This window comes from Mustelus asterias, chromosome 7 (genome assembly GCF_964213995.1).
Source record: "Mustelus asterias chromosome 7, sMusAst1.hap1.1, whole genome shotgun sequence".
In the NCBI taxonomy this organism is placed as follows: Eukaryota; Metazoa; Chordata; class Chondrichthyes; order Carcharhiniformes; family Triakidae; genus Mustelus; species Mustelus asterias.
The window spans coordinates 2,638,834-2,646,332 of NC_135807.1; the positions used below are offsets into that span (position 1 = coordinate 2,638,834).

Consider the following 7,499-nt stretch of genomic DNA (forward strand, 5'->3'; position numbering starts at 1 on the left):
CACAGATTATTTATTATTTATTAGTGTCACAAGTAAGGCTTAATTAACACTGCAATGAAGTTACTGTGAAAATCCCCTAGAAATGTGAATAAAGGTGATTTTGCTGGGATGATACTAAAGGTGAGGTTATAGCTGTCAGGACATCAGTGACCCAGGTGGGTTTTTCTGACAATCGACAATGGTTTCACGGCCATCTGTGGATCTGTGATTCCAGATTTTTTTTTATTGAATTCAAATTTCACCATCTGCTGTGGTGGGATTCAAACCCAGGTCCCCAGAACATTACCCTGGGTCTCTGGATTACTCGCCCAGTGATAATACCACTACGTCACCGCCTGGTAAGTGGGCAAAAGGTTGTCATAATGTGGAAATATCTTGAACTATTATAACATTCAAGGATATGAAACAAGTACTGGGAAATGGGATAGTGCGTCTTTAGTGGTAATTATTATTAATCATAGAGTCATAGAGGTTTACAGCATGGAAACAGGCCCTTCAGCCCAACTTGTCCATGCTGCCCCGTTTTTGCCATTGAGCTCGTCCCAATTGCCCGCATTTGGCCCATATTCCTCGAAATAAATAAACTTTAACTCTATACCAATCGTACCCAAGTAACTGTCTAAATGCTTTTCAAAAGACAAAATTGTACCTGCCTCTACTACTACCTCTGGCAGCTTGTTCCAGACAATCACCACCCTCTGCAACGAGACATAGATAAGATGCAAGACTGGGCGGAGAAGTGGCAGATGGACTTCAACCCAGATAAGTGTGTGGTGGTTCATTTTGGCAGGTCGAATAGGATGGAAGAATATAATATTAAGGGTAAGACGCTTGGCAGTGTGGAAGATCAGAGGGATCTTGGGGTCCGGGTACATAGGACGCTCAAAGCAGCGTCGCAGGTAGAGGCTGTGGTTAAGAAGGTGTATGGAATACTGGCCTTCATCAATAGAGGAATTGAGTTTAGAAATCGGGAGATAATGCTGCAGCTGTATAGGACCCTGGTCAGACCCCACCTGGAGTACTGTGCCCAGTTCTGGTCGCCTCATTACAGAAAGGATGTGGAAGCCATAGAACGGGTGCAGAGGAGATTTACGAGGATGTTGCCGGGATTAAGTGGCATGCCTTATGAGGATAGGTTGAGAGAGCTGGGTCTATCCTCCTTGGAGAGGCGAAGGATGAGAGGTGACCTGATAGAGGTGTATAAGATGTTGAGGGGTATTGATAGAGTGGATTCTCAGAGGCTTTTACCCAGGGCTGAAATGGTTGTCACGAGAGGTCACAGGTTTAGGGTGCTGGGGAGTAGGTACAGAGGAGATGTTAGGGGTAAGTTTTTCACTCAGAGGGTGATGGGTGCGTGGAATCAGCTGCCGGTAGTGGTGGTGGAAGCGGATTCGATTGAGTCTTTTAAGAGACTTTTGGATAGGTTCATGGAGGTTAGTAAGATAGAGGGTTATAGATGAGCCTAGAAGGTAAGGAAATTGTTCGGCGCAACTTGTGGGCCGAAGGACCTGTTTGTGCTGTAGCTTTTCTGTGTTCTATGTTCTGTGTGAAAAAATTGCCCCTCTGGACACTTTTGTATCTCTCCCCTCTCACCTTAAACCTATGCACTCTAGTTTTAGACTCCCCTACCTTTGGGAAAAGATATTGACTATCTACCTTGTCTATGCCCCTCATTATTTTATAGACCTCTATAAGGTCACCCCTCAGCCTCCTACACTCCAGAGAAAAAAGTCCCAATCTATCCAGCCTCTCCTTATAACTCAAACCATCAAGTCTCGGTAGCATCCGAGTAAATCTTTTCTGCACTCTTTCTAGTTTAATAATATCCTTTCTATAATAGGGTGACCAGAACTGTACACAGTATTCCAAGTGTGGCCTTACCAATGTCTTGTACAACTTCAACAATACGTCCCAACTCCTGTGTTCAATGTTCTGACCAATGAAACCAAGCATGCCGAATGCCGCCTTCACCACCCTGTCCACCTGTGACTTCGCTGTCAAGGAGCTATGACCCTGTTCCCCAAGATAGGATCATAGAATCCCTACAGTTCAGAAGGAGGCCATTTGACCCATCGAGTCTATCCTGACCACAATCCCACCCAGGCTCTATCCCTGCAGCCCCACATATTTACCCTGCTAATCCCCCTGACACTAGGATCAATTTAGCACGGCCAATCAACCTAACCCATACATCTTTCAGACTGAGAGAGGAAACCGGAGCACCCGGAGGAAACCCACGCAGACACGGGGAGAACGTGCAGACTCCACACAGACAGTGACCCAAGGCCGGAATTGAACCCGGGTCCCTGGCGCTGAGGCAGCAATGCTAACCACTGTGCCTTCTTCCAATCTCTTTGTTCTATAACTCTCCCCAATGCCCTACAATTAAGCGAGTAAGTAAGCGGGGAATTTTACAGTAACTTCATTGCAGTGTTAATGTAAGACTTATTTGTGACTAATAAAAAACTTTTAAAAATCTTGTCCTGGTTCAATCTATCAAAATGCATCACCTGGCATTATCTAAATGAAACTCCATGTCAGTGCAGACTGGATGGGCTGAAGGGCCTTTTCTGTGCTGTCCCACTCTATAATTCAAGCAGCACTGAGGGGAGACCTGACAGAGATCTTTAAATCATGAAAAGGTTTCAGCAAACACAAAGGCAGCAGCTTTTCACTGAAGGCAGCAATCCAGAGGGTGTGAATGTGGGAATGGAGGGCAGTGAGGGAGGGGGCAGTGAGGGAGGAGGGCAGTGAGGGAGGGGGGCAGTGAGGGAGGAGGGCAGTGAGGGAGGGGGGCAGTGAGGGAGGAGGGCAGTGAGGGAGGGGGGCAGTGAGGGAGGAGGGCAGTGAGGGAGGGGGGCAGTGAGGGAGGAGGGCAGTGAGGGAGGGGGCAGTGAGGGAGGAGGGCAGTGAGGGAGGGGGGCAGTGAGGGAGGGGGGCAGTGAGGGAGGGGGCAGTGAGGGAGGGGGGCAGTGAGGGAGGAGGGCAGTGAGGGAGGAGGGCAGTGAGGGAGGGGGCAGTGAGGGAGGAGGGCAGTGAGGGAGGAGGGCAGTGAGGGAGGAGGGCAGTGAGGGAGGGGGGCAGTGAGGGAGGAGGGAAGTGAGGGAGGAGGGAAGTGAGGGAGGAGGGCAGTGAGGGAGGAGGGCAGTGAGGGAGGGGGGCAGTGAGGGAGGGGGGAAGTGAGGGAGGAGGGCAGTGAGGGAGGAGGGCAGTGAGGGAGGGGGGCAGTGAGGGAGGGGGGAAGTGAGGGAGGGGGGCAGTGAGGGAGGGGGGCAGTGAGGGAGGAGGGCAGTGAGGGAGGGGGGCAGTGAGGGAGGAGGGCAGTGAGGGAGGGGGGCAGTGAGGGAGGAGGCAGTGAGGGAGGAGGGCAGTGAGGGAGGAGGCAGTGAGGGAGGGGGGCAGTGAGGGAGGAGGGCAGTGAGGGAGGGGGGCAGTGAGGGAGGAGGCAGTGAGGGAGGAGGGCAGTGAGGGAGGGGGGCAGTGAGGGAGGAGGGAAGTGAGGGAGGGGGGCAGTGAGGGAGGAGGGCAGTGAGGGAGGAGGGCAGTGAGGGAGGAGGGCAGTGAGGGAGGGGGGCAGTGAGGGAGAGGGGCAGTGAGGGAGGGGGGCAGTGAGGGAGGAGGGCAGTGAGGGAGGAGGGCAGTGAGGGAGGGGGGCAGTGAGGGAGGGGGGCAGTGAGGGAGGGGGGCAGTGAGGGAGGGGGGTAGTGAGGGAGGGGGGCAGTGAGGGAGGGGGGCAGTGAGGGAGGGGGGCAGTGAGGGAGGAGGGAAGTGAGGGAGGGGGGCAGTGAGGGAGGAGGGAAGTGAGGGAGGGGGGCAGTGAGGGAGGAGGGAAGTGAGGGAGGAGGGAAGTGAGGGAGGGGGAAGTGAGGGAGGAGGGCAGTGAGGGAGGGGGGCAGTGAGGGAGGAAGGAAGTGAGGGAGGAAGGAAGTGAGGGAGGAGGGCAGTGAGGGAGGGGGGAAGTGAGGGAGGAGGGCAGTGAGGGAGGGGGGCAGTGAGGGAGGAGGCAGTGAGGGAGGAGGGAAGTGAGGGAGGGGGGCAGTGAGGGAGGAGGGCAGTGAGGGAGGGGGGCAGTGAGGGAGGAGGGCAGTGAGGGAGGGGGGAAGTGAGGGAGGGGGGAAGTGAGGGAGGGGGGCAGTGAGGGAGGGGGGCAGTGAGGGAGGAGGCAGTGAGGGAGGAGGCAGTGAGGGAGGAGGCAGTGAGGGAGGAGGCAGTGAGGGAGGGGGGCAGTGAGGGAGGGGGGCAGTGAGGGAGGGGGGCAGTGAGGGAGGAGGCAGTGAGGGAGGAGGCAGTGAGGGAGGGGGGCAGTGAGGGAGGGGGGCAGTGAGGGAGGGGGGCAGTGAGGGAGGGGGGCAGTGAGGGAGGAGGCAGTGAGGGAGGGGGGCAGTGAGGGAGGGGGGCAGTGAGGGAGGAGGCAGTGAGGGAGGAGGGAAGTGAGGGAGGAGGGCAGTGAGGGAGGGGGGCAGTGAGGGGAGGAGGGCAGTGAGGGAGGAGGGCAGTGAGGGAGGGGGGCAGTGAGGGAGGGGGGCAGTGAGGGAGGGGGCAGTGAGGGAGGAGGCAGTGAGGGAGGAGGGAAGTGAGGGAGGAGGGCAGTGAGGGAGGGGGGCAGTGAGGGAGGAGGGCAGTGAGGGAGGAGGGAAGTGAGGGAGGGGGGCAGTGAGGGAGGGGGGCAGTGAGGGAGGAGGCAGTGAGGGAGGAGGCAGTGAGGGAGGAGGGCAGTGAGGGAGGGGGCAGTGAGGGAGGAGGGCAGTGAGGGAGGAGGGCAGTGAGGGAGGAGGCAGTGAGGGAGGGGGGCAGTGAGGGAGGAGGGCAGTGAGGGAGGGGGGCAGTGAGGGAGGGGGGCAGTGAGGGAGGGGGGCAGTGAGGGAGGGGGGCAGTGAGGGAGGAGGGCAGTGAGGGAGGAGGGCAGTGAGGGAGGAGGGCAGTGAGGGAGGGGGGCAGTGAGGGAGGGGGGCAGTGAGGGAGGGGGGCAGTGAGGGAGGGGGGCAGTGAGGGAGGGGGGCAGTGAGGGAGGGGGCAGTGAGTGAGGAGGGCAGTGAGGGAGGGGGCAGTGAGGGAGGGGGGCAGTGAGGGAGGGGGCAGTGAGGGAGGAGGGAAGTGAGGGAGGAGGCAGTGAGGGAGGAGGGCAGTGAGGGAGGAGGGCAGTGAGGGAGGAGGCAGTGAGGGAGGGGGGGCAGTGAGGGAGGAGGGAAGTGAGGGAGGAGGCAGTGAGGGAGGGGGGCAGTGAGGGAGGAGGGAAGTGAGGGAGGAGGCAGTGAGGGAGGAGGGCAGTGAGGGAGGAGGGCAGTGAGGGAGGAGGCAGTGAGGGAGGAGGGCAGTGAGGGAGGAGGGCAGTGAGGGAGGAGGCAGTGAGGGAGGGGGGCAGTGAGGGTGGAGGGCAGTGAGGGAGGAGGGCAGTGAGGGAGGAGGGCAGTGAGGGAGGGGGGCAGTGAGGGAGGGGGGCAGTGAGGGGGGGGCAGTGAGGGAGGAGGCAGTGAGGGAGGAGGCAGTGAGGGAGGAGGGCAGTGAGGGAGGAGGCAGTGAGGGAGGAGGCAGTGAGGGAGGGGGGCAGTGAGGGAGGGGGGCAGTGAGGGAGGAGGGCAGTGAGGGAGGAGGGCAGTGAGGGAGGAGGCAGTGAGGGAGGAGGGCAGTGAGGGGGGGGCAGTGAGGGAGGAGGCAGTGAGGGAGGAGGCAGTGAGGGAGGAGGGCAGTGAGGGAGGAGGCAGTGAGGGAGGAGGCAGTGAGGGAGGGGGCAGTGAGGGAGGAGGGCAGTGAGGGAGGGGGCAGTGAGGGAGGAGGCAGTGAGGGAGGAGGGCAGTGAGGGAGGAGGCAGTGAGGGAGGAGGCAGTGAGGGAGGGGGGCAGTGAGGGAGGGGGGCAGTGAGGGAGGAGGGAAGTGAGGGAGGGGGCAGTGAGGGAGGGGGCAGTGAGGGAGGAGGGCAGTGAGGGAGGGGGGCAGTGAGGGAGGGGGGCAGTGAGGGAGGGGGCAGTGAGGGAGGAGGGCAGTGAGGGAGGGGGGCAGTGAGGGAGGAGGGCAGTGAGGGAGGGAGGGCAGTGAGGGAGGAGGGCAGTGAGGGAGGGGGGCAGTGAGGGAGGGGGGCAGTGAGTGAGGAGGGCAGTGAGGGAGGGGGCAGTGAGGGAGGGGGGGCAGTGAGGGAGGGGGGCAGTGAGGGAGGAGGAAGTGAGGGAGGAGGCAGTGAGGGAGGAGGGCAGTGAGGGAGGAGGGCAGTGAGGGAGGAGGCAGTGAGGGAGGGGGGCAGTGAGGGAGGAGGGAAGTGAGGGAGGAGGCAGTGAGGGAGGGGGGCAGTGAGGGAGGAGGGAAGTGAGGGAGGAGGCAGTGAGGGAGGAGGGCAGTGAGGGAGGAGGGCAGTGAGGGAGGAGGCAGTGAGGGAGGAGGCAGTGAGGGAGGAGGGCAGTGAGGGAGGAGGGCAGTGAGGGAGGAGGCAGTGAGGGAGGAGGCAGTGAGGGTGGGAGGGCAGTGAGGGAGGAGGGCAGTGAGGGAGGAGGGCAGTGAGGGAGGGGGGCAGTGAGGGAGGGGGCAGTGAGGGGGGGCAGTGAGGGAGGAGGCAGTGAGGGAGGAGGCAGTGAGGGAGGAGGGCAGTGAGGGAGGAGGCAGTGAGGGAGGAGGCAGTGAGGGAGGGGGGCAGTGAGGGAGGGGGGCAGTGAGGGAGGAGGGCAGTGAGGGAGGAGGGCAGTGAGGGAGGAGCAGTGAGGGAGGAGGGCAGTGAGGGGGGCAGTGAGGGAGGAGGCAGTGAGGGAGGAGGCAGTGAGGGAGGAGGGCAGTGAGGGAGGAGGCAGTGAGGGAGGAGGCAGTGAGGGAGGGGGCAGTGAGGGAGGAGGGCAGTGAGGGAGGGGGCAGTGAGGGAGGAGGCAGTGAGGGAGGAGGGCAGTGAGGGAGGAGGCAGTGAGGGAGGAGGCAGTGAGGGAGGGGGGCAGTGAGGGAGGGGGGCAGTGAGGGAGGAGGGAAGTGAGGGAGGGGGGCAGTGAGGGAGGGGGCAGTGAGGGAGGAGGGCAGTGAGGGAGGGGGGCAGTGAGGGAGGGGGGCAGTGAGGGAGGGGGGCAGTGAGGGAGGAGGGCAGTGAGGGAGGGGGGCAGTGAGGGAGGAGGGCAGTGAGGGAGGAGGCAGTGAGGGAGGAGGGCAGTGAGGGAGGGGGGCAGTGAGGGAGGGGGGAAGTGAGGGAGGAGGGCAGTGAGGGAGGGGGGCAGTGAGGGAGGGGGGGCAGTGAGGGAGGGGGGCAGTGAGGGAGGGGGGAAGCCGGTAAGTGATTGGTTAGTGAGTGTTTTATTCTCTTATCTTTGAAAACGTGGGTAATTCCGCGGGGATTGTAAGCTGGTCGGTCAGACAATTATCAAATGTTAAGAACCAGTGAAGAATGACTAAAAACAGGAAAGAGGGAGTAAGAAGTGTATGAGAGAAAGTTAGCGAGCTTACTATCCGTCTTTACATTAGCTAGTCCCATAAAGACAGATGGTCAGAATCGATACAAGTATTTCAGTAGAAAAGGGTAATTAAAGCTTGTGTTA

At 60.1% G+C, this 7,499-nt stretch overlaps 1 protein-coding gene across 1 annotated transcript in view; it reads right to left on the reverse strand.

Annotated features, from left to right (window-relative positions):
• LOC144496030 (SWI/SNF-related matrix-associated actin-dependent regulator of chromatin subfamily D member 3-like) overlaps nt 1-7,499 on the reverse strand; it is a 39,363-nt gene that overhangs the window by 23,357 nt on the left and 8,507 nt on the right. The gene's annotated exons all lie outside the window — the stretch shown is intronic.